Raw genomic sequence first — 25,722 nt, forward strand, 5'->3', positions numbered from 1 at the left:
AAACTCATTTCCAAAACGATTTTTTAAATTATCTTTTCACCACTAAAACGCATGAGACTTGTAGTTTTCAAAAATGTTTTCATTTTTGATGAGACGCTGAATAAAAGAAGTTTAATCGCCGGCAAAGGAAACCCGCGATTTCCCGTACATCCCGGGCTTGGCCCGTATAGTCGAATGTATACAAAGAAAGTACCCAGGGAGTAAACTCATTTCCCGAACGATTTTTTAAATTATTATTTAACCACTAAAGCCCATGAGACTTGTAGTTTTTAAAAATGTTTTCATTTTTGATGAGACGCTGAATAAAAGAAGTTTAATCGCCGGCAAACGAAAACCCGCGACTTCCCGTAAATCCCGGACTCGGCCCGTATAGTCAAAAGTATACAAAGAAAGTACCCAGGGAGTAAACTCATTTCCCGAACGATTTTTTAAATTATTTTTTCATCACTAAAACGCATGAGACTTGTAGTTTTCAGAAATGTTTTCATTTTTGATGAGACGCTTAATGAAAGTGGTTTAATCGCCGGCAAACAAAAACCCGCGATTTCCCGTACATCCCGGGCTTGGCCCGTATAGTCGAATGTATACAAAGAAAGTACCCAGGGAGTAAACCCATTTCGCGAACGATTTTTTAAATTATTATTTAACCACTCAAGCCCATGAGACTTGTAGTTTTTAAAAATGTTTTCACTTTTGATGACACGCTGAATAAAAGAAGTTTAATCGCCGGCAAACGAAAACCCGCAACTTCCCGGAAAATCCCCGACTCGGCCGTATAGTCAAAAGTATACAAAGAAAGTACCCAGGGAGTAAACTCATTTCCCCAACGATTTTTTAAATTATTATTTCACCACTAAAGCCCATGAGACTTGTAGTTTTCAAAAATGTTTTCATTTTTGATGAGACGCTGACTAAAAGAAGTTTAATCGCCGGCAAACGAAAACCCGCGACTTCCCGCAAATCCCGGACTCGGCCCGTATAGTCAAAAGTATACAAAGAAAGTACCCAGGGAGTAAACTCATTTCCCGAACGATTTTTTAAATTATTATTTCACCACTAAAGCCCATGAGACTTGTAGTTTTTAAAAATGTTTTCATTTTTGATGAGATGCTGAATAAAAGAAGTTTAATCGCCGGCAAAAGAAAACCCACGATTTCCCATAAATCCCGGACTCGGACCGTATAGTCAAAAGTATACAAAGAAGGTACCCAGGGAGTAAACTCATTTTCCGAACGATTTTTTAAATTATTTTTTCATCACTAAAACGCATGAGACTTGTAGTTTTCAGAAATGTTTTCATTTTTGATGAGACGCTTAATGAAAGTGGTTTAATCGCCGGCAAACGAAAACCCGCGATTTCCCGTAAATCCCGGGCTTGGCTTGTATAGTCGAATGTATACAAAGAAAGTACCCTGTGAGTAAACTCATTTCCAAAACGATTTTTTAAATTATCTTTTCACCACTAAAACGCATGAGACTTGTAGTTTTCAAAAATGTTTTCATTTTTGATGAGACGCTGAATAAAAGAAGTTTAATCGCCGGCAAACTAAAACCCGCGACTTCCCGTAAATCCCGGACTCGGCCCGTATAGTCAAAAGTATACAAAGAAAGTACCCAGGGAGTAAACTCATTTCCCGAACGATTTTTTAAATTATTTTTTCATCACTAAAACGCATGAGACTTGTAGTTTTCAGAAATGTTTTCATTTTTGATGAGACGCTTAATGAAAGTGGTTTAATCGCCGGCAAACGAAAACCTTCGATTTCCCATAAATCCCGGGCTTGGCCCGTATAGTCGAATGTATACAAAGAAAGTACCCTGTGAGTAAACTCATTTCCAAAACGATTTTTTAAATTATCTTTTCAGCACTAAACCGCATGAGACTTGTAGTTTTCAAAAATGTTTTCATTTTTGATGAGACGCTGAATAAAAGAAGTTTAATCGCCGGCAAACGAAAACCCGCGACTTCACGTAAATCCCGGACTCGGCCCGTATAGTCAAAAGTATACAAAGAAAGTACCCTGTGAGTAAACTCATTTCCAAAACGATTTTTTAAATTATCTTTTCACCACTAAAACGCATGAGACTTGTAGTTTTCAAAAATGTTTTCATTTTTGATGAGACGCTGAATAAAAGAAGTTTAATCGCCGGCAAAGGAAACCCGCGATTTCCCGTACATCCCGGGCTTGGCCCGTATAGTCGAATGTATACAAAGAAAGTACCCAGGGAGTAAACTCATTTCCCGAACGATTTTTTAAATTATTATTTAACCACTAAAGCTCATGAGACTTGTAGTTTTTAAAAATGTTTTCATTTTTGATGAGACGCTGAATAAAAGAAGATTAATCGCCGGCAAACGAAAACCCGCGACTTCCTGTAAATCTCCGACTCGGCCCGTGTAGTCAAAAGTATACAAAGAAAGTACCCAGGGAGTAAACTCATTTCCCGAACGATTTTTTAAATTATTTTTTCACAACTAAAACGCATGAGACTTGTAGTTTTCAGAAATGTTTTCATTTTTGATGAGACGCTTAGTGAAAGTGTTTTAATCGCCGGCAAACGAAATTCCGCGATTTCCCGTAAATCCCGAGCTTGGCCCGTATAGTCGAATGTATACAAAGAAAGTACCCTTTGAGTAAACTCATTTCCAAAACGATTTTTTAAATTATCTTTTCACCACTAAAGCGCATGAGACTTGTAGTTTTCAAAAATGTTTTCTTTTTTGATGAGACGCTGAATAAAAGGAGTTTAATCGCAGGCAAACGAAAACCCGCCATTTCCCGTAAACCCCGGACTCGGCCCGTATAGTCAAAAGTATACAAAGAAAGTACCCAGGGAGTAAACTCTTTTCCCGAGCGATTTTTTAAATTATTTTTTCACCACTAAAACGCATGAGACTTGTAGTTTACAAAAATGTTTTCATTTTTGATGAGACGCTGAATAAAAGAAGTTTAATCGCCGGCAAACAAAAACCTGCGATTTCCCGTAAATCCTGAACTCGGCCCGTATAGTCAAAAGTATACAAAGAAAGTACCCTGGGAGTAAACTAATCTCCCGAACGATTTTTTAAATTATTATTTCACCACTAAAGCCCATGAGACTTGTAGTTTTTAAAAATTTTTTCATTTTTGATGAGACGCCTAATGAAAGTGGTTTAATCGCCGGCAAACCAAAACCCGCGATTTCCCGTACATCCCGGGCTTGGCCCGTATAGTCGAATGTATACAAAGAAAGTATCCAGGGAGTAAACTGAATTCGCAAACGATTTTTTAAATTATTATTTAACCACTAAAGCCCATGAGACTTGTAGTTTTTAAAAATGTTTTCACTTTTGATGATACGCTGAATAAAAGAAGTTAAATCGCCGGCAAACGAAAACCCGCAACTTCCCGGAAAATCCCCGACTCGGCTGTATATTCAAAAGTATACAAAGAAAGTACCCAGGGAGTAAACGCATTTCCCGAACGATTTTTTAAATCATTATTTCACCACTAAAGCCCATGAGACTTGTAGTTTTTAAAAATGTTTTCATTTTTGATGAGACGCTGAATAAAAGAAGTTTAATCGCCGGCAAACGAAAACCCGCGACTTCCCGTAAATCCCGGACTCGGCCCGTATAGTCAAAAGTATACAAAGAAAGTACCCAGGGAGTAAACTCATTTCCCGAACGATTTTTTAAATTATTTTTTCATCACTAAAACGCATGAGACTTGTAGTTTTCACAAATGTTTTCATTTTTGATGAGACGCCTAATGAAAGTGGTTTAATCGCCGGCAAACCAAAACCCGCGATTTCCCGTACATCCCGGGCTTGGCCCGTATAGTCGAATGTATACAAAGAAAGTATCCAGGGAGTAAACTGAATTCGCAAACGATTTTTTAAATTATTATTTAACCACTAAAGCCCATGAGACTTGTAGTTTTTAAAAATGTTTTCATTTTTGATGAGACGCTGAATAAAAGAAGTTTAATCGCCGGCAAACTAAAACCCGCGACTTCCCGTAAATCCCGGACTCCGCCCGTATAGTCAAAAGTATACAAAGAAAGTACCCAGGGAGTAAACTCATTTCCCGAACGATTTTTTAAATTATTTTTTCATCACTAAAACGCATGAGACTTGTAGTTTTTAAAAATGTTTTCATTTTTGATGAGACGCTTAATGAAAGTGGTTTAATCGCCGGCAAACGAAAACCCGCGATTTCCCATAAATCCCGGGATTGGCCCGTATAGTCGAATGTATACAAAGAAAGTACCCTGTGAGTAAACTCATTTCCAAAACGATTTTTTAAATTGTCTTTTCACCACTAAAACGCATGAGACTTGTAGTTTTCAAAAATGTTTTCACTTTTGATGAGACGCTGAATAAAAGAAGTTTAATCGCCGGCAAACGAAAACCCGCGACTTCCCGTAAATCCCGGACTCGGCCCGTATAGTCAAAAGTATACAAAGAAAGTACCCAGGGAGTAAACTCATTTCCCGAACGATTTTTTAAATTATTTTTTCATCACTAAAACGCATGAGACTTGTAGTTTTCACAAATGTTTTCATTTTTGATGAGACGCCTAATGAAAGTGGTTTAATCGCCGGCAAACCAAACCCGCGATTTCCCGTACATCCCGGGCTTGGCCCGTATAGTCGAATGTATACAAAGAAAGTATCCAGGGAGTAAACTGAATTCGCAAACGATTTTTTAAATTATTATTTAACCACTAAAGCCCATGAGACTTGTAGTTTTTAAAAATGTTTTCATTTTTGATGAGACGCTGAATAAAAGAAGTTTAATCGCCGGCAAACTAAAACCCGCGACTTTCCGTAAGTCCCTGACTCCGCCCGTATAGTCAAAAGTATACAAAGAAAGTACCCAGGGAGTAAACTCATTTCCCGAACGATTTTTTAAATTATTTTTTCATCACTAAAACGCATGAGACTTGTAGTTTTCAGAAATGTTTTCATTTTTGATGAGACGCTTAATGAAAGTGGTTTAATCGCCGGCAAACGAAAACCTGCGATTTCCCATAAATCCCGGGCTTGGCCCGTATAGTCGAATGTATACAAAGAAAGTACCCTGTGAGTAAACTCATTTCCAAAACGATTTTTTAAATTATCTTTTCAGCACTAAACCGCATGAGACTTGTAGTTTTCAAAAATGTTTTCATTTTTGATGAGACGCTGAATAAAAGAAGTTTAATCGCTGGCAAACGAAAACCCGCGACTTCCCGTAAATCCCGGACTCGGCCCGTATAGTCAAAAGTATACAAAGAAAGTACCCTGTGAGTAAACTCATTTCCAAAACGATTTTTTAAATTATCTTTTCACCACTAAAACGCATGAGACTTGTAGTTTTCAAAAATGTTTTCATTTTTGATGAGACGCTGAATAAAAGAAGTTTAATCGCCGGCAAAGGAAACCCGCGATTTCCCGTACATCCCGGGCTTGGCCCGTATAGTCGAATGTATACAAAGAAAGTACCCAGGGAGTAAACTCATTTCCCGAACGATTTTTTAAATTATTATTTAACCACTAAAGCTCATGAGACTTGTAGTTTTTAAAAATGTTTTCATTTTTGATGAGACGCTGAATAAAAGAAGATTAATCGCCGGCAAACGAAAACCCGCGACTTCCTGTAAATCTCCGACCCGGCCCGTGTAGTCAAAAGTATACAAAGAAAGTACCCAGGGAGTAAACTCATTTCCCGAACGATTTTTTAAATTATTTTTTCACAACTAAAACGCATGAGACTTGTAGTTTTCAGAAATGTTTTCATTTTTGATGAGACGCTTAGTGAAAGTGTTTTAATCGCCGGCAAACGAAATTCCGCGATTTCCCGTAAATCCCGAGCTTGGCCCGTATAGTCGAATGTGTACAAAGAAAGTACCCTTTGAGTAAACTCATTTCCAAAACGATTTTTTAAATTATCTTTTCACCACTAAAGCGCATGAGACTTGTAGTTTTCAAAAATGTTTTCTTTTTTGATGAGACGCTGAATAAAAGGAGTTTAATCGCAGGCAAAGGAAACCCGCGATTTCCCGTACATCCCGGGCTTGGCCCGTATAGTCGAATGTATACAAAGAAAGTACCCAGGGAGTAAACTCATTTCCCGAACGATTTTTTAAATTATTATTTAACCACTAAAGCTCATGAGACTTGTAGTTTTTAAAAATGTTTTCATTTTTGATGAGACGCTGAATAAAAGAAGATTAATCGCCGGCAAACGAAAACCCGCGACTTCCTGTAAATCTCCGACCCGGCCCGTGTAGTCAAAAGTATACAAAGAAAGTACCCAGGGAGTAAACTCATTTCCCGAACGATTTTTTAAATTATTTTTTCACAACTAAAACGCATGAGACTTGTAGTTTTCAGAAATGTTTTCATTTTTGATGAGACGCTTAGTGAAAGTGTTTTAATCGCCGGCAAACGAAATTCCGCGATTTCCCGTAAATCCCGAGCTTGGCCCGTATAGTCGAATGTGTACAAAGAAAGTACCCTTTGAGTAAACTCATTTCCAAAACGATTTTTTAAATTATCTTTTCACCACTAAAGCGCATGAGACTTGTAGTTTTCAAAAATGTTTTCTTTTTTGATGAGACGCTGAATAAAAGGAGTTTAATCGCAGGCAAACGAAAACCCGCCATTTCCCGTAAACCCCGGACTCGGCCCGTATAGTCAAAAGTATACAAAGAAAGTACCCAGGGAGTAAACTCTTTTCCCGAGCGATTTTTTAAATTATTTTTTCACCACTAAAACGCATGAGACTTGTAGTTTACAAAAATGTTTTCATTTTTGATGAGACGCTGAATAAAAGAAGTTTAATCGCCGGCAAACGAAAACCCGCGACTTCCCGTAAATCCCGGACTCGGCCCGTATAGTCAAAAGTATACAAAGAAAGTACCCAGGGAGTAAACTCATTTCCCAAACGATTTTTTAAATTATTTTTTCATCACTAAAACGCATGAGACTTGTAGTTTTCACAAATGTTTTCATTTTTGATGAGACGCCTAATGAAAGTGGTTTAATCGCCGGCAAACCAAAACCCGCGATTTCCCGTACATCCCGGGCTTGGCCCGTATAGTCGAATGTATACAAAGAAAGTATCCAGGGAGTAAACTGAATTCGCAAACGATTTTTTAAATTATTATTTAACCACTAAAGCCCATGAGACTTGTAGTTTTTAAAAATGTTTTCATTTTTGATGAGACGCTGAATAAAAGAAGTTTAATCGCCGGCAAACTAAAACCCGCGACTTCCCGTAAATCCCGGACTCCGCCCGTATAGTCAAAAGTATACAAAGAAAGTACCCAGGGAGTAAACTCATTTCCCGAACGATTTTTTAAATTATTTTTTCATCACTAAAACGCATGAGACTTGTAGTTTTTAAAAATGTTTTCATTTTTGATGAGACGCTTAATGAAAGTGGTTTAATCGCCGGCAAACGAAAACCCGCGATTTCCCATAAATCCCGGGATTGGCCCGTATAGTCGAATGTATACAAAGAAAGTACCCTGTGAGTAAACTCATTTCCAAAACGATTTTTTAAATTGTCTTTTCACCACTAAAACGCATGAGACTTGTAGTTTTCAAAAATGTTTTCACTTTTGATGAGACGCTGAATAAAAGAAGTTTAATCGCCGGCAAACGAAAACCCGCGACTTCCCGTAAATCCCGGACTCGGCCCGTATAGTCAAAAGTATACAAAGAAAGTACCCAGGGAGTAAACTCATTTCCCGAACGATTTTTTAAATTATTTTTTCATCACTAAAACGCATGATACTTGTAGTTTTCACAAATGTTTTCATTTTTGATGAGACGCCTAATGAAAGTGGTTTAATCGCCGGCAAACCAAAACCCGCGATTTCCCGTACATCCCGGGCTTGGCCCGTATAGTCGAATGTATACAAAGAAAGTATCCAGGGAGTAAACTGAATTCGCAAACGATTTTTTAAATTATTATTTAACCACTAAAGCCCATGAGACTTGTAGTTTTTAAAAATGTTTTCATTTTTGATGAGACGCTGAATAAAAGAAGTTTAATCGCCGGCAAACTAAAACCCGCGACTTCCCGTAAATCCCTGACTCCGCCCGTATAGTCAAAAGTATACAAAGAAAGTACCCAGGGAGTAAACTCATTTCCCGAACGATTTTTTAAATTATTTTTTCATCACTAAAACGCATGAGACTTGTAGTTTTCAGAAATGTTTTCATTTTTGATGAGACGCTTAATGAAAGTGGTTTAATCGCCGGCAAACGAAAACCTGCGATTTCCCATAAATCCCGGGCTTGGCCCGTATAGTCGAATGTATACAAAGAAAGTACCCTGTGAGTAAACTCATTTCCAAAACGATTTTTTAAATTATCTTTTCAGCACTAAACCGCATGAGACTTGTAGTTTTCAAAAATGTTTTCATTTTTGATGAGACGCTGAATAAAAGAAGTTTAATCGCTGGCAAACGAAAACCCGCGACTTCCCGTAAATCCCGGACTCGGCCCGTATAGTCAAAAGTATACAAAGAAAGTACCCTGTGAGTAAACTCATTTCCAAAACGATTTTTTAAATTATCTTTTCACCACTAAAACGCATGAGACTTGTAGTTTTCAAAAATGTTTTCATTTTTGATGAGACGCTGAATAAAAGAAGTTTAATCGCCGGCAAAGGAAACCCGCGATTTCCCGTACATCCCGGGCTTGGCCCGTATAGTCGAATGTATACAAAGAAAGTACCCAGGGAGTAAACTCATTTCCCGAACGATTTTTTAAATTATTATTTAACCACTAAAACGCATGAGACTTGTAGTTTTCAAAAATGTTTTCATTTTTGATGAGACGCTGAATAAAAGAAGTTTAATCGCCGGCAAAGGAAACCCGCGATTTCCCGTACATCCCGGGCTTGGCCCGTATAGTCGAATGTATACAAAGAAAGTACCCAGGGAGTAAACTCATTTCCCGAACGATTTTTTAAATTATTATTTAACCACTAAAGCTCATGAGACTTGTAGTTTTTAAAAATGTTTTCATTTTTGATGAGACGCTGAATAAAAGAAGATTAATCGCCGGCAAACGAAAACCCGCGACTTCCTGTAAATCTCCGACCCGGCCCGTGTAGTCAAAAGTATACAAAGAAAGTACCCAGGGAGTAAACTCATTTCCCGAACGATTTTTTAAATTATTTTTTCACAACTAAAACGCATGAGACTTGTAGTTTTCAGAAATGTTTTCATTTTTGATGAGACGCTTAGTGAAAGTGTTTTAATCGCCGGCAAACGAAATTCCGCGATTTCCCGTAAATCCCGAGCTTGGCCCGTATAGTCGAATGTGTACAAAGAAAGTACCCTTTGAGTAAACTCATTTCCAAAACGATTTTTTAAATTATCTTTTCACCACTAAAGCGCATGAGACTTGTAGTTTTCAAAAATGTTTTCTTTTTTGATGAGACGCTGAATAAAAGGAGTTTAATCGCAGGCAAACGAAAACCCGCCATTTCCCGTAAACCCCGGACTCGGCCCGTATAGTCAAAAGTATACAAAGAAAGTACCCAGGGAGTAAACTCCTTTCCCGAACGATTTTTTAAATTATTTTTTCATCACTAAAACGCATGAGACTTGTAGTTTTCACAAATGTTTTCATTTTTGATGAGACGCCTAATGAAAGTGGTTTAATCGCCGGCAAACCAAAACCCGCGATTTCCCGTACATCCCGGGCTTGGCCCGTATAGTCGAATGTATACAAAGAAAGTATCCAGGGAGTAAACTGAATTCGCAAACGATTTTTTAAATTATTATTTAACCACTAAAGCCCATGAGACTTGTAGTTTTTAAAAATGTTTTCACTTTTGATGATACGCTGAATAAAAGAAGTTAAATCGCCGGCAAACGAAAACCCGCAACTTCCCGGAAAATCCCCGACTCGGCTGTATATTCAAAACTATACAAAGAAAGTACCCAGGGAGTAAACGCTTTTCCCGAACGATTTTTTAAATCATTATTTCACCACTAAAGCCCATGAGACTTGTAGTTTTTAAAAATGTTTTCATTTTTGATGAGACGCTTAATGAAAGTGGTATAATCGCCGGCAAACGAAAACCCGCGATTTCCCATAAATCCCGGGATTGGCCCGTATAGTCGAATGTATACAAAGACAGTACCCTGTGAGTAAACTCATTTCCAAAACGATTTTTTAAATTGTCTTTTCACCACTAAAACGCATGAGACTTGTAGTTTACAAAAATGTTTTCATTTTTGATGAGACGCTGAATAAAAGAAGTTTAATCGCCGGCAAACAAAAACCTGCGATTTCCCGTAAATCCTGAACTCGGCCCGTATAGTCAAAAGTATACAAAGAAAGTACCCTGGGAGTAAACTAATTTCCCGAACGATTTATTAAATTATTATTTCACCACTAAAGCCCATGAGACTTGTAGTTTTTAAAAATTTTTTCATTTTTGATGAGACGCTGAATAAAAGAAGTTTAATCGCCGGCAAACGAAAACCCGCGACTTCCCGTAAATCCCGGACTCGGCCCGTATAGTCAAAAGTATACAAAGAAAGTACCCAGGGAGTAAACTCATTTCCCGAACGATTTTTTAAATTATTTTTTCATCACTAAAACGCATGAGACTTGTAGTTTTCACAAATGTTTTCATTTTTGATGAGACGCTGAATAAAAGATGTTTAATCGCCGGCAAACAAAAACCTGCGATTTCCCGTAAATCCTGAACTCGGCCCGTATAGTCAAAAGTATACAAAGAAAGTACCCTGGGAGTAAACTAATTTCCCGAACGATTTTTTAAATTATTATTTCACCACTAAAGCCCATGAGACTTATAGTTTTTAAAAATTTTTTCATTTTTGATGAGACGCTGAATAAAAGAAGTTTAATCGCCGGCAAACGAAAACCCGCGACTTCCCGTAAATCCCGGACTCGGCCCGTATAGTCAAAAGTATACAAAGAAAGTACCTAGGGAGTAAACTCATTTCCCGAACGATTTTTTAAATTATTTTTTCATCACTAAAACGCATGAGACTTGTAGTTTTCACAAATGTTTTCATTTTTGATGAGACGCCTAATGAAAGTGGTTTAATCGCCGGCAAACCAAAACCCGCGATTTCCCGTACATCCCGGGCTTGGCCCGTATAGTCGAATGTATACAAAGAAAGTATCCAGGGAGTAAACTGAATTCGCAAACGATTTTTTAAATTATTATTTAACCACTAAAGCCCATGAGACTTGTAGTTTTTAAAAATGTTTTCACTTTTGATGATACGCTGAATAAAAGAAGTTAAATCGCCGGCAAACGAAAACCCGCGATTTCCCATAAATCCCGGGATTGGCCCGTATAGTCGAATGTATACAAAGACAGTACCCTGTGAGTAAACTCATTTCCAAAACGATTTTTTAAATTGTCTTTTCACCACTAAAACGCATGAGACTTGTAGTTTACAAAAATGTTTTCATTTTTGATGAGACGCTGAATAAAAGAAGTTTAATCGCCGGCAAACAAAAACCTGCGATTTCCCGTAAATCCTGAACTCGGCCCGTATAGTCAAAAGTATACAAAGAAAGTACCCTGGGAGTAAACTAATTTCCCGAACGATTTTTTAAATTATTATTTCACCACTAAAGCCCATGAGACTTGTAGTTTTTAAAAATTTTTTCATTTTTGATGAGACGCTGAATAAAAGAAGTTTAATCGCCGGCAAACGAAAACCCGCGACTTCCCGTAAATCCCGGACTCGGCCCGTATAGTCAAAAGTATACAAAGAAAGTACCCAGGGAGTAAACTCATTTCCCGAACGATTTTTTAAATTATTTTTTCATCACTAAAACGCATGAGACTTGTAGTTTTCACAAATGTTTTCATTTTTGATGAGACGCTGAATAAAAGATGTTTAATCGCCGGCAAACAAAATCCTGCGATTTCCCGTAAATCCTGAACTCGGCCCGTATAGTCAAAAGTATACAAAGAAAGTACCCTGGGAGTAAACTAATTTCCCGAACGATTTTTTAAATTATTATTTCACCACTAAAGCCCATGAGACTTATAGTTTTTAAAAATTTTTTCATTTTTGATGAGACGCTGAATAAAAGAAGTTTAATCGCCGGCAAACGAAAACCCGCGACTTCCCGTAAATCCCGGACTCGGCCCGTATAGTCAAAAGTATACAAAGAAAGTACCTAGGGAGTAAACTCATTTCCCGAACGATTTTTTAAATTATTTTTTCATCACTAAAACGCATGAGACTTGTAGTTTTCACAAATGTTTTCATTTTTGATGAGACGCCTAATGAAAGTGGTTTAATCGCCGGCAAACCAAAACCCGCGATTTCCCGTACATCCCGGGCTTGGCCCGTATAGTCGAATGTATACAAAGAAAGTATCCAGGGAGTAAACTGAATTCGCAAACGATTTTTTAAATTATTATTTAACCACTAAAGCCCATGAGACTTGTAGTTTTTAAAAATGTTTTCACTTTTGATGATACGCTGAATAAAAGAAGTTAAATCGCCGGCAAACGAAAACCCGCAACTTCCCGGAAAATCCCCGACTCGGCTGTATATTCAAAAGTATACAAAGAAAGTACCCAGGGAGTAAACGCATTTCCCGAACGATTTTTTAAATCATTATTTCACCACTAAAGCCCATGAGACTTGTAGTTTTTAAAAATGTTTTCATTTTTGATGAGACGCTTAATGAAAGTGGTTTAATCGCCGGCAAACGAAAACCCGCGATTTCCCATAAATCCCGGGATTGGCCCGTATAGTCGAATGTATACAAAGAAAGTACCCTGTGAGTAAACTCATTTCCAAAACGATTTTTTAAATTGTCTTTTCACCACTAAAACGCATGAGACTTGTAGTTTTCAAAAATGTTTTCACTTTTGATGAGACGCTGAATAAAAGAAGTTTAATCGCCGGCAAACGAAAACCCGCGACTTCCCGTAAATCCCGGACTCGGACCGTATAGTCAAAAGTATACAAAGAAAGTACCCAGGGAGTAAACTCATTTCCCGAACGATTTTTTAAATTATTTTTTCATCACTAAAACGCATGAGACTTGTAGTTTTTAAAAATGTTTTCACTTTTGATGATACGCTGAATAAAAGAAGTTAAATCGCCGGCAAACGAAAACCCGCAACTTCCCGGAAAATCCCCGACTCGGCTGTATATTCAAAAGTATACAAAGAAAGTACCCAGGGAGTAAACGCATTTCCCGAACGATTTTTTAAATCATTATTTCACCACTAAAGCCCATGAGACTTGTAGTTTTTAAAAATGTTTTCATTTTTGATGAGACGCTTAATGAAAGTGGTTTAATCGCCGGCAAACGAAAACCCGCGATTTCCCATAAATCCCGGGATTGGCCCGTATAGTCGAATGTATACAAAGAAAGTACCCTGTGAGTAAACTCATTTCCAAAACGATTTTTTAAATTGTCTTTTCACCACTAAAACGCATGAGACTTGTAGTTTTCAAAAATGTTTTCACTTTTGATGAGACGCTGAATAAAAGAAGTTTAATCGCCGGCAAACGAAAACCCGCGACTTCCCGTAAATCCCGGACTCGGACCGTATAGTCAAAAGTATACAAAGAAAGTACCCAGGGAGTAAACTCATTTCCCGAACGATTTTTTAAATTATTTTTTCATCACTAAAACGCATGAGACTTGTAGTTTTCAGAAATGTTTTCATTTTTGATGAGACGCTTGATGAAAGTGGTTTAATCGTCGGCAAACGAAACCCGCGACTTCCCGTAAATCCCGGACTCGGCCCGTATAGTCAAAAGTATACAAAGAAAGTACCCAGGGAGTAAACTCATTTCCCGAACGATTTTTTAAATTATTTTTTCATCACTAAAACGCATGAGACTTGTAGTTTTCAGATTTGTTTTCATTTTTGATGAGACGCTTGATGAAAGTGGTTTAATCGCCGGCAAACGAAACCCGCGATTTCCCGTACATCCCGGGCTTGGCCCGTATAGTCGAATGTATACAAAGAAAGTACCCAGGGAGTAAACTCATTTCCCGAACGATTTTTTAAATTATTTTTAACCACTACAGCCCATGAGACTTGTAGTTTTCAAAAATGTTTTCATTTTTGATGAGACGCTGAATAAAAGAAGTTTAATCGCCGGCAAACGAAAACCCGCGATTTCCCATAAATCCCGGGATTGGCCCGTATAGTCGAATGTATACAAAGAAAGTACCCTGTGAGTAAACTCATTTCCAAAACGATTTTTTAAATTGTCTTTTCACCACTAAAACGCATGAGACTTGTAGTTTTCAAAAATGTTTTCACTTTTCATGAGACGCTGAATAAAAGAAGTTTAATCGCCGGCAAACGAAAACCCGCGACTTCCCGTAAATCCCGGACTCGGCCCGTATAGTCAAAAGTATACAAAGAAAGTACCCAGGGAGTAAACACATTTCCCGAACGATTTTTTAAATTATTTTTTCAACACTAAAACGCATGAGACTTGTAGTTTTCAGAAATGTTTTCATTTTTGATGACACGATTAATGGAAGTGGTTTAATCGCCGGCAAACGAAACCCGCGATTTCCCGTACATCCCGGGCTTGGCCCGTATAGTCGAATGTATACAAAGAAAGTACCCAGGAAGTAAACTCATTTCCGAACGATTTTTTAAATTATTATTTAACCACTAAAGCCCATGAGACTTGTAGTTTTTAAAAATGTTTTCATTTTTGATGAGACGCTGAATAAAAGAAGTTTAATCGCCGGCAAACGAAAAACCGCGACTTCCCGTAAATCTCCGACTCGGCCCGTATAGTCAAAAGTATACAAAGAAAGTACCCAGGGAGTAAACTCATTTCCCGAACGATTTTTTAAATTATTTTTTCATCACTAAAACGCATGAGACTTGTAGTTTTCAGAAATGTTTTCATTTTTGATGAGACGCTTGATGAAAGTGGTTTAATCGTCGGCAAACGAAACCCGCGACTTCCCGTAAATCCCGGACTCGGCCCGTATAGTCAAAAGTATACAAAGAAAGTACCCAGGGAGTAAACCCATTTCCCGAACGATTTTTTAAATTATTTTTTCATCACTAAAACGCATGAGACTTGTAGTTTTCAGATTTGTTTTCATTTTTGATGAGACGCTTGATGAAAGTGGTTTAATCGCCGGCAAACGAAACCCGCGATTTCCCGTACATCCCGGGCTTGGCCCGTATAGTCGAATGTATACAAAGAAAGTACCCAGGGAGTAAACTCATTTCCCGAACGATTTTTTAAATTATTTTTAACCACTAAAGCCCACGAGACTTGTAGTTTTCAAAAATGTTTTCATTTTTGATGAGACGCTGAATAAAAGAAGTTTAATCGCCGGCAAACGAAAACCCGCGATTTCCCATAAATCCCGGGATTGGCCCGTATAGTCGAATGTATACAAAGAAAGTACCCTGTGAGTAAACTCATTTCCAAAACGATTTTTTAAATTGTCTTTTCACCACTAAAACGCATGAGACTTGTAGTTTTCAAAAATGTTTTCACTTTTGATGAGACGCTGAATAAAAGAAGTTTAATCGCCGGCAAACGAAAACCCGCGACTTCCCGTAAATTCCGGACTCGGCCCGTATAGTCAAAAGTATACAAAGAAAGTACCCAGGGAGTAAACTCATTTCCCGAACGATTTTTTAAATTATTTTTTCATCACTAAAACGCATGAGACTTGTAGTTTTCAGAAATGTTTTCATTTTTGATGAGACGCTTGATGAAAGTGGTTTAATCGTCGGCAAACGAAACCCGCGACTTTCCGTAAATCCCGGACTCGGCCCGTATAGTCAAAAGTATACAAAGAAAGTACCCAGGGAGTAAACTCATTTCCCGAACGATTTTTTAAATTATTTCTTCATCACTAAAACGCATGAGACTTGTAGTTTTCAGAAATGTTTTCATTTTTGATGAGACGCTTGATGAAAGTGGTTTAATCGCCGGCAAACGAAACCCGCGATTTCCCGTACATCCCGGGCTTGGCCCGTATAGTCGAATGTATACAAAGAAAGTACCCAGGGAGTAAACTCATTTCCCGAACGATTTTTTAAATTATTTTTAACCACTAAAGCCCATGAGACTTGTAGTTTTCAAAAATGTTTTCATTTTTGATGAGACGCTGAATAAAAGAAGTTTAATCGCCGGCAAACGAAAACACGCGACTTCCCGTAAATCTCCGACTCGGCCCGTATAGTCGAATGTATACAAAGAAGGTACCCAGGGAGTAAACTCATTTCCCGAACGATTTTTTAAATTATTTTTTCACCACTAAAACGCATGAGACTTGTAGTTTTCAGAAATGTTTTCATTTTTGATGAGACGCTTAATGAAAGTGGTTTAATCGCCGGAAAACGAAAACCCGCGATTTCCCATAAATCCCGGGATTGGCCCGTATAGTCGAATGTATACAAAGAAAGTACCCTGTGAGTAAACTCATTTCCAAAACGATTTTTTAAATTGTCTTTTCACCACTAAAACGCATGAGACTTGTAGTTTTCAAAAATGTTTTCACTTTTGATGAGACGCTGAATAAAAGAAGTTTAATCGCCGGCAAACGAAAACCCGCGACTTCCCGTAAATCCCGGACTCGGCCCGTATAGTCAAAAGTATACAAAGAAAGTACCCAGGGAGTAAACTCATTTCCTGAACGATTTTTTAAATTATTTTTTCATCACTAAAACGCATGAGACTTGTAGTTTTCAGAAATGTTTTCATTTTTGATGAGACGCTTGATGAAAGTGGTTTAATCGTCGGCAAACGAAACCCGCGACTTCCCGTAAATCCCGGACTCGGCCCGTATAGTCAAAAGTATACAAAGAAAGTACCCAGGGAGTAAACTCATTTCCCGAACGATTTTTTAAATTATTTTTTCATCACTAAAACGCATGAGACTTGTAGTTTTTAGAAATGTTTTCATTTTTGATGAGACGCTTGATGAAAGTGGTTTAATCGCCGGCAAACGAAACCCGCGATTTCCCGTACATCCCGGGCTTGGCCCGTATAGTCGAATGTATACAAAGAAAGTACCCAGGGAGTAAACTCATTTCCCGAACGATTTTTTAAATTATTTTTAACCACTACAGCCCATGAGACTTGTAGTTTTCAAAAATGTTTTCATTTTTGATGAGACGCTGAATAAAAGAAGTTTAATCGCCGGCAAACGAAAACCCGCGATTTCCCATAAATCCCGGGATTGGCCCGTATAGTCGAATGTATACAAAGAAAGTACCCTGTGAGTAAACTCATTTCCAAAACGATTTTTTAAATTGTCTTTTCACCACTAAAACGCATGAGACTTGTAGTTTTCAAAAATGTTTTCACTTTTCATGAGACGCTGAATAAAAGAAGTTTAATCGCCGGCAAACGAAAACCCGCGACTTCCCGTAAATCCCGGACTCGGCCCGTATAGTCAAAAGTATACAAAGAAAGTACCCAGGGAGTAAACACATTTCCCGAACGATTTTTTAAATTATTTTTTCAACACTAAAACGCATGAGACTTGTAGTTTTCAGAAATGTTTTCATTTTTGATGACACGATTAATGGAAGTGGTTTAATCGCCGGCAAACGAAACCCGCGATTTCCCGTACATCCCGGGCTTGGCCCGTATAGTCGAATGTATACAAAGAAAGTACCCAGGAAGTAAACTCATTTCCGAACGATTTTTTAAATTATTATTTAACCACTAAAGCCCATGAGACTTGTAGTTTTTAAAAATGTTTTCATTTTTGATGAGACGCTGAATAAAAGAAGTTTAATCGCCGGCAAACGAAAAACCGCGACTTCCCGTAAATCTCCGACTCGGCCCGTATAGTCAAAAGTATACAAAGAAAGTACCCAGGGAGTAAACTCATTTCCCGAACGATTTTTTAAATTATTTTTTCATCACTAAAACGCATGAGACTTGTAGTTTTCAGAAATGTTTTCATTTTTGATGAGACGCTTGATGAAAGTGGTTTAATCGTCGGCAAACGAAACCCGCGACTTCCCGTAAATCCCGGACTCGGCCCGTATAGTCAAAAGTATACAAAGAAAGTACCCAGGGAGTAAACACATTTCCCGAACGATTTTTTAAATTATTTTTTCAACACTAAAACGCATGAGACTTGTAGTTTTCAGAAATGTTTTCATTTTTGATGACACGATTAATGGAAGTGGTTTAATCGCCGGCAAACGAAACCCGCGATTTCCCGTACATCCCGGGCTTGGCCCGTATAGTCGAATGTATACAAAGAAAGTACCCAGGAAGTAAACTCATTTCCGAACGATTTTTTAAATTATTATTTAACCACTAAAGCCCATGAGACTTGTAGTTTTTAAAAATGTTTTCATTTTTGATGAGACGCTGAATAAAAGAAGTTTAATCGCCGGCAAACGAAAAACCGCGACTTCCCGTAAATCTCCGACTCGGCCCGTATAGTCAAAAGTATACAAAGAAAGTACCCAGGGAGTAAACTCATTTCCCGAACGATTTTTTAAATTATTTTTTCATCACTAAAACGCATGAGACTTGTAGTTTTCAGAAATGTTTTCATTTTTGATGAGACGCTTGATGAAAGTGGTTTAATCGTCGGCAAACGAAACCCGCGACTTCCCGTAAATCCCGGACTCGGCCCGTATAGTCAAAAGTATACAAAGAAAGTACCCAGGGAGTAAACCCATTTCCCGAACGATTTTTTAAATTATTTTTTCATCACTAAAACGCATGAGACTTGTAGTTTTCAGATTTGTTTTCATTTTTGATGAGACGCTTGATGAAAGTGGTTTAATCGCCGGCAAACGAAACCCGCGATTTCCCGTACATCCCGGGCTTGGCCCGTATAGTCGAATGTATACAAAGAAAGTACCCAGGGAGTAAACTCATTTCCCGAACGATTTTTTAAATTATTTTTAACCACTAAAGCCCACGAGACTTGTAGTTTTCAAAAATGTTTTCATTTTTGATGAGACGCTGAATAAAAGAAGTTTAATCGCCGGCAAACGAAAACCCGCGATTTCCCATAAATCCCGGGATTGGCCCGTATAGTCGAATGTATACAAAGAAAGTACCCTGTGAGTAAACTCATTTCCAAAACGATTTTTTAAATTGTCTTTTCACCACTAAAACGCATGAGACTTGTAGTTTTCAAAAATGTTTTCACTTTTGATGAGACGCTGAATAAAAGAAGTTTAATCGCCGGCAAACGAAAACCCGCGACTTCCCGTAAATCCCGGACTCGGCCCGTATAGTCAAAAGTATACAAAGAAAGTACCCAGGGAGTAAACTCATTTCCCGAACGATTTTTTAAATTATTTTTTCATCACTAAAACGCATGAGACTTGTAGTTTTCAGAAATGTTTTCATTTTTGATGAGACGCTTGATGAAAGTGGTTTAATCGTCGGCAAACGAAACCCGCGACTTTCCGTAAATCCCGGACTCGGCCCGTATAGTCAAAAGTATACAAAGAAAGTACCCAGGGAGTAAACTCATTTCCCGAACGATTTTTTAAATTATTTCTTCATCACTAAAACGCATGAGACTTGTAGTTTTCAGAAATGTTTTCATTTTTGATGAGACGCTTGATGAAAGTGGTTTAATCGCCGGCAAACGAAACCCGCGATTTCCCGTACATCCCGGGCTTGGCCCGTATAGTCGAATGTATACAAAGAAAGTACCCAGGGAGTAAACTCATTTCCCGAACGATTTTTTAAATTATTTTTAACCACTAAAGCCCATGAGACTTGTAGTTTTCAAAAATGTTTTCATTTTTGATGAGACGCTGAATAAAAGAAGTTTAATCGCCGGCAAACGAAAACCCGCGACTTCCCGTAAATCTCCGACTCGGCCCGTATAGTCGAATGTATACAAAGAAGGTACCCAGGGAGTAAACTCATTTCCCGAACGATTTTTTAAATTATTTTTTCACCACTAAAACGCATGAGACTTGTAGTTTTCAGAAATGTTTTCATTTTTGATGAGACGCTTAATGAAAGTGGTTTAATCGCCGGAAAACGAAAACCCGCGATTTCCCATAAATCCCGGGATTGGCCCGTATAGTCGAATGTATACAAAGAAAGTACCCTGTGAGTAAACTCATTTCCAAAACGATTTTTTAAATTGTCTTTTCACCACTAAAACGCATGAGACTTGTAGTTTTCAAAAATGTTTTCACTTTTGATGAGACGCTGAATAAAAGAAGTTTAATCGCCGGCAAACGAAAACCCGCGACTTCCCGTAAATCCCGGACTCGGCCCGTATAGTCAAAAGTATACAAAGAAAGTACCCAGGGAGTAAACTCATTTCCTGAACGATTTTTTAAATTATTTTTTCATCACTAAAACGCATGAGACTTGTAGTTTTCAGAAATGTTTTCATTTTTGATGAGACGCTTGATGAAAGTGGTTTAATCGTCGGCAAACGAAACCCGCGACTTCCCGTAAATCCCGGACTCGGCCCGTATAGTCAAAAGTATACAAAGAAAGTACCCAGGGAGTAAACTCATTTCCCGAACGATTTTTTAAATTATTTTTTCATCACTAAAACGCATGAGACTTGTAGTTTTTAGAAATGTTTTCATTTTTGATGAGACGCTTGATGAAAGTGGTTTAATCGCCGGCAAACGAAACCCGCGATTTCCCGTACATCCCGGGCTTGGCCCGTATAGTCGAATGTATACAAAGAAAGTACCCAGGGAGTAAACTCATTTCCCGAACGATTTTTTAAATTATTTTTAACCACTAAAGCCCATGAGACTTGTAGTTTTCAAAAATGTTTTCATTTTTGATGAGACGCTGAATAAAAGAAGTTTAATCGCCGGCAAACGAAAACCCGCGACTTCCCGTAAATCTCCGACTCGGCCCGTATAGTCAAAAGTATACAAAGAAAGTACCCAGGGAGTAAACTCATTTCCCGAACGATTCTTTAAATTATTTTTTCACCACTAAAACGCATGAGACTTGTAGTTTACAAAAATGTTTTCATTTTTGATGAGACGCTGAATAAAAGATGTTTAATCGCCGGCAAACAAAAACCTGCGATTTCCCGTAAATCCTGAACTCGGCCCGTATAGTCAAAAGTATACAAAGAAAGTACCCTGGGAGTAAACTAATTTCCCGAACGATTTTTTAAATTATTATTTCACCACTAAAGCCCATGAGACTTGTAGTTTTTAAAAATTTTTTCATTTTTGATGAGACGCTGAATAAAAGAAGTTTAATCGCCGGCAAACGAAAACCTGCGACTTCCCGTAAATCCCGGACTCGACCCGTATAGTCAAAAGTATACAAAGAAAGTACCCAGGGAGTAAACTCATTTCCCGAACGATTTTTTAAATTATTTTTTCATCACTAAAACGCATGAGACTTGTAATTTTCACAAATGTTTTCATTTTTGATGAGACGCCTAATGAAAGTGGTTTAATCGCCGGCAAACGAAAACCCGCGATTTCCCGTACATCTCGGGCTTGGCCCGTATAGTCGAATGTATACAAAGAAAGTATCCAGGGAGTAAACTGAATTCGCAAACGATTTTTTAAATTATTATTTAACCACTAAAGCCCATGAGACTTGTAGTTTTTAAAAATGTTTTCACTTTTGATGACACGCTGAATAAAAGAAGTTTAATCGCCGGCAAACGAAAACCCGCAACTTCCCGGAAAATCCCCGACTCGGCTGTATATTCAAAAGTATACAAAGAAAGTACCCAGGGAGTAAACGCATTTCCCGAACGATTTTTTAAATCATTATTTCACCACTAAAGCCCATGAGACTTGTAGTTTTTAAAAATGTTTTCATTTTTGATGAGACGCTGAAAAAAATAAGTTTAATCGCCGGCAAACGAAAACCCGCGATTTCCCGTAAATCCCGGACTCGGTCCGTATAGTCAAAAGTATACAAAGAAGGTACCCAGGCAGTAAACTCATTTCCCGAACGATTTTTTAAATTATTTTTTCACCACTAAAACGCATGAGACTTGTAGTTTTCAGAAATGTTTTCATTTTTGATGAGACGCTTAATGAAAGTGGTTTAATCGCCGGCAAACGAAAACCCGCGATTTCCCATAAATCCCGGGATTGGCCCGTATAGTCGAATGTATACAAAGAAAGTACCCTGTGAGTAAACTCATTTCAAAAACGATTTTTTAAATTGTCTTTTCACCACTAAAACGCATGAGACTTGTAGTTTTCAAAAATGTTTTCACTTTTGATGAGACGCTGAATAAAAGAAGTTTAATCGCCGGCAAACGAAAACCCGCGACTTCCCGTAAATCCCGGACTCGGCCCGTATAGTCAAAAGTATACAAAGAAAGTACCCAGGGAGTAAACTCATTTCCCGAACGATTTTTTAAATTATTTTTTCATCACTAAAACGCATGAGACTTGTAGTTTTCAGAAATGTTTTCATTTTTGATGAGACGCTTGATGAAAGTGGTTTAATCGCCGGCAAACGAAACCCGCGATTTCCCGTACATCCCGGGCTTGGCCTGTATAGTCGAATGTATACAAACAAAGTACCCAGGGAGTAAACTCATTTCCCGAACGATTTTTTAAATTATTTTTAACCACTAAAGCCCATGAGACTTGTAGTTTTCAAAAATGTTTTCATTTTTGATGAGACGCTGAATAAAAGAAGTTTAATCGCCGGCAAACGAAAACCCGCGATTTCCCATAAATCCCGGGATTGGCCCGTATAGTCGAATGTATACAAAGAAAGTACCCTGTGAGTAAATTCATTTCCAAAACGATTTTTTAAATTGTCTTTTCACCACTAAAACGCATGAGACTTGTAGTTTTCAAAAATGTTTTCACTTTTGATGAGACGCTGAATAAAAGAAGTTTAATCGCCGGCAAACGAAAACCCGCGACTTCCCGTAAATCCCGGACTCGGCCCGTATAGTCAAAAGTATACAAAGAAAGTACCCAGGGAGTAAACTCATTTCCCAAACGATTTTTTAAATTATTTTTTCATCACTAAAACGCATGAGACTTGTAGTTTTCAGAAATGTTTTCATTTTTGATGAGACGCTTGATGAAAGTGGTTTAATCGTCGGCAAACGAAACCCGCGACTTTCCGTAAATCCCGGACTCGGCCCGTATAGTCAAAAGTATACAAAGAAAGTACCCAGGGAGTAAACTCATTTCCCGAACGATTTTTTAAATTATTTTTTCATCACTAAAACGCATGAGACTTGTAGTTTTCAGAAATGTTTTCATTTTTGATGAGACGCTTGATGAAAGTGTTTTAATCGCCGGCAAACGAAACCCGCGATTTCCCGTACATCCCGGGCTTGGCCCGTATAGTCGAATGTATACAAAGAAAGTACCCAGGGAGTAAACTCATTTCCCGAACGATTTTTTAAATTATTTTTAACCACTAAAGCCCATGAGACTTGTAGTTTTCAAAAATGTTTTCACTTTTGATGAGACGCTGAATAAAAGAAGTTTAATCGCCGGCAAACGAAAACCCGCGACTTCCCGTAAATCCCGGACTCGGCCCGTATAGTCAAAAGTATGCAAAGAAAGTACCCAGGGAGTAAACTCATTTTTCGAACGATTTTTTAAATTATTTTTTCATCACTAAAACGCATGAGACTTGTAGTTTTCAGAAATGTTTTCATTTTTGATGAGACGCTTGATGAAAGTGGTTTAATCGTCGGCAAACGAAACCCGCGACTTCCCGTAAATCCCGGACTCGGCCCGTATAGTCAAAAGTATACAAAGAAAGTACCCAGGGAGTAAACTCATTTCCCGAACGATTTTTTAAATTACTTTTTCATCACTAAAACGCATGAGACTTGTAGTTTTCAGATTTGTTTTCATTTTTGATGAGACGCTTGATGAAAGTGGTTTAATCGCCGGCAAACGAAACCCGCGATTTCCCGTACATCCCGGGCTTGGCCCGTATAGTCGAATGTATACAAAGAAAGTACCCAGGGAGTAAACTCATTTCCCGAACGATTTTTTAAATTATTTTTAACCACTAAAGCCCATGAGACTTGTAGTTTTCAAAAATGTTTTCATTTTTGATGAGACGCTGAATAAAAGAAGTTTAATCGCCGGCAAACGAAAACCCGCGATTTCCCATAAATCCCGGGATTGGCCCGTATAGTCGAATGTATACAAAGAAAGTACCCTGTGAGTAAACTCATTTCCAAAACGATTTTTTAAATTGTCTTTTCACCACTAAAACGCATGAGACTTGTAGTTTTCAAAAATGTTTTCACTTTTGATGAGACGCTGAATAAAAGAAGTTTAATCGCCGGCAAACAAAAACCCGCGACTTCCCGTAAATCCCGGACTCGGCCCGTATAGTCAAAAGTAAACAAAGAAAGTACCCAGGGAGTAAACTCATTTCCCGAACGATTTTTTAAATTATTTTTTCATCACTAAAACGCATGAGACTTGTAGTTTTCAGAAATGTTTTCATTTTTGATGAGACGCTTGATGAAAGTGGTTTAATCGTCGGCAAACGAAACGCGCGACTTTCCGTAAATTCCGGACTCGGCCCGTATAGTCAAAAGTATACAAAGAAAGTACCCAGGGAGTAAACTCATTTCCCGAACGATTTTTTAAATTATTTTTTCATCACTAAAACGCATGAGACTTGTAGTTTTCAGAAATGTTTTCATTTTTGATGAGACGCTTGATGAAAGTGGTTTAATCGCCGGCAAACGAAACCCGCGATTTCCCGTACATCCCGGGCTTGGCCCGTATAGTCGAATGTATACAAAGAAAGTACCCAGGGAGTAAACTCATTTCCCGAACGATTTTTTAAATTATTTTTAACCACTAAAGCCCATGAGACTTGTAGTTTTCAAAAATGTTTTCATTTTTGATGAGACGCTGAATAAAAGAAGTTTAATCGCCGGCAAACGAAAACCCGCGCCTTCCCGTAAATCTCTGACTCGGCCCGTATAGTCAAAAGTATACAAAGAAAGTACCCAGGGAGTAAACTCATTTCCCGAACGATTTTTTAAATTATTTTTTCACCACTAAAACGCATGAGACTTGTAGTTTTTAGAAATGTTTTCATTTTTGATGAGACGCTTAGTGAAAGTGGTTTAATCGCCGGCAAACGAAATTCCGCGATTTCCCGTAAATCCTGGGCTTGGCCCGTATAGTCGAATGTATACAAAGAAGGTACCCAGGGAGTAAACTCATTTCCCGAACGATTTTTTAAATTATTTTTTCACCACTAAAACGCATGAGACTTGTAGTTTTCAGAAATGTTTTCATTTTTGATGAGACGCTTAAGGAAAGTGGTTTAATCGCCGGCAAACGAAAACCCGCGACTTCGCGTAAATCCCGGACTCGGCCCGTATAGTCAAAAGTATACAAAGAAAGTACCCAGGGAGTAAACTCATTTCCCGAACGATTTTTTAAATTATTTTTTCATCACTAAAACGCATGAGACTTGTAGTTTTCAGAAATGTTTTCATTTTTGATGAGACGCTTGATGAAAGTGGTTTGATCGTCGGCAAACGAAACCCGCGACTTCCCGTAAATCCCGGACTCGGCCCGTATAGTCAAAAGTATACAAAGAAAGTACCCAGGGAGTAAACTCATTTCCCGAACGATTTTTTAAATTATTTTTTCATCACTAAAACGCATGAGACTTGTAGTTTTCAGAAATGTTTTCATTTTTGATGAGACGCTTGATGAAAGTGGTTTAATCGTCGGCAAACGAAACCCGCGACTTTCCGTAAATCCCGGACTCGGCCCGTATAGTCAAAAGTATACAAAGAAAGT

The sequence above is a fragment of the Hydractinia symbiolongicarpus genome, chromosome 7 (assembly GCF_029227915.1).
Source record: "Hydractinia symbiolongicarpus strain clone_291-10 chromosome 7, HSymV2.1, whole genome shotgun sequence".
Classification (NCBI taxonomy): Eukaryota; Metazoa; Cnidaria; class Hydrozoa; order Anthoathecata; family Hydractiniidae; genus Hydractinia; species Hydractinia symbiolongicarpus.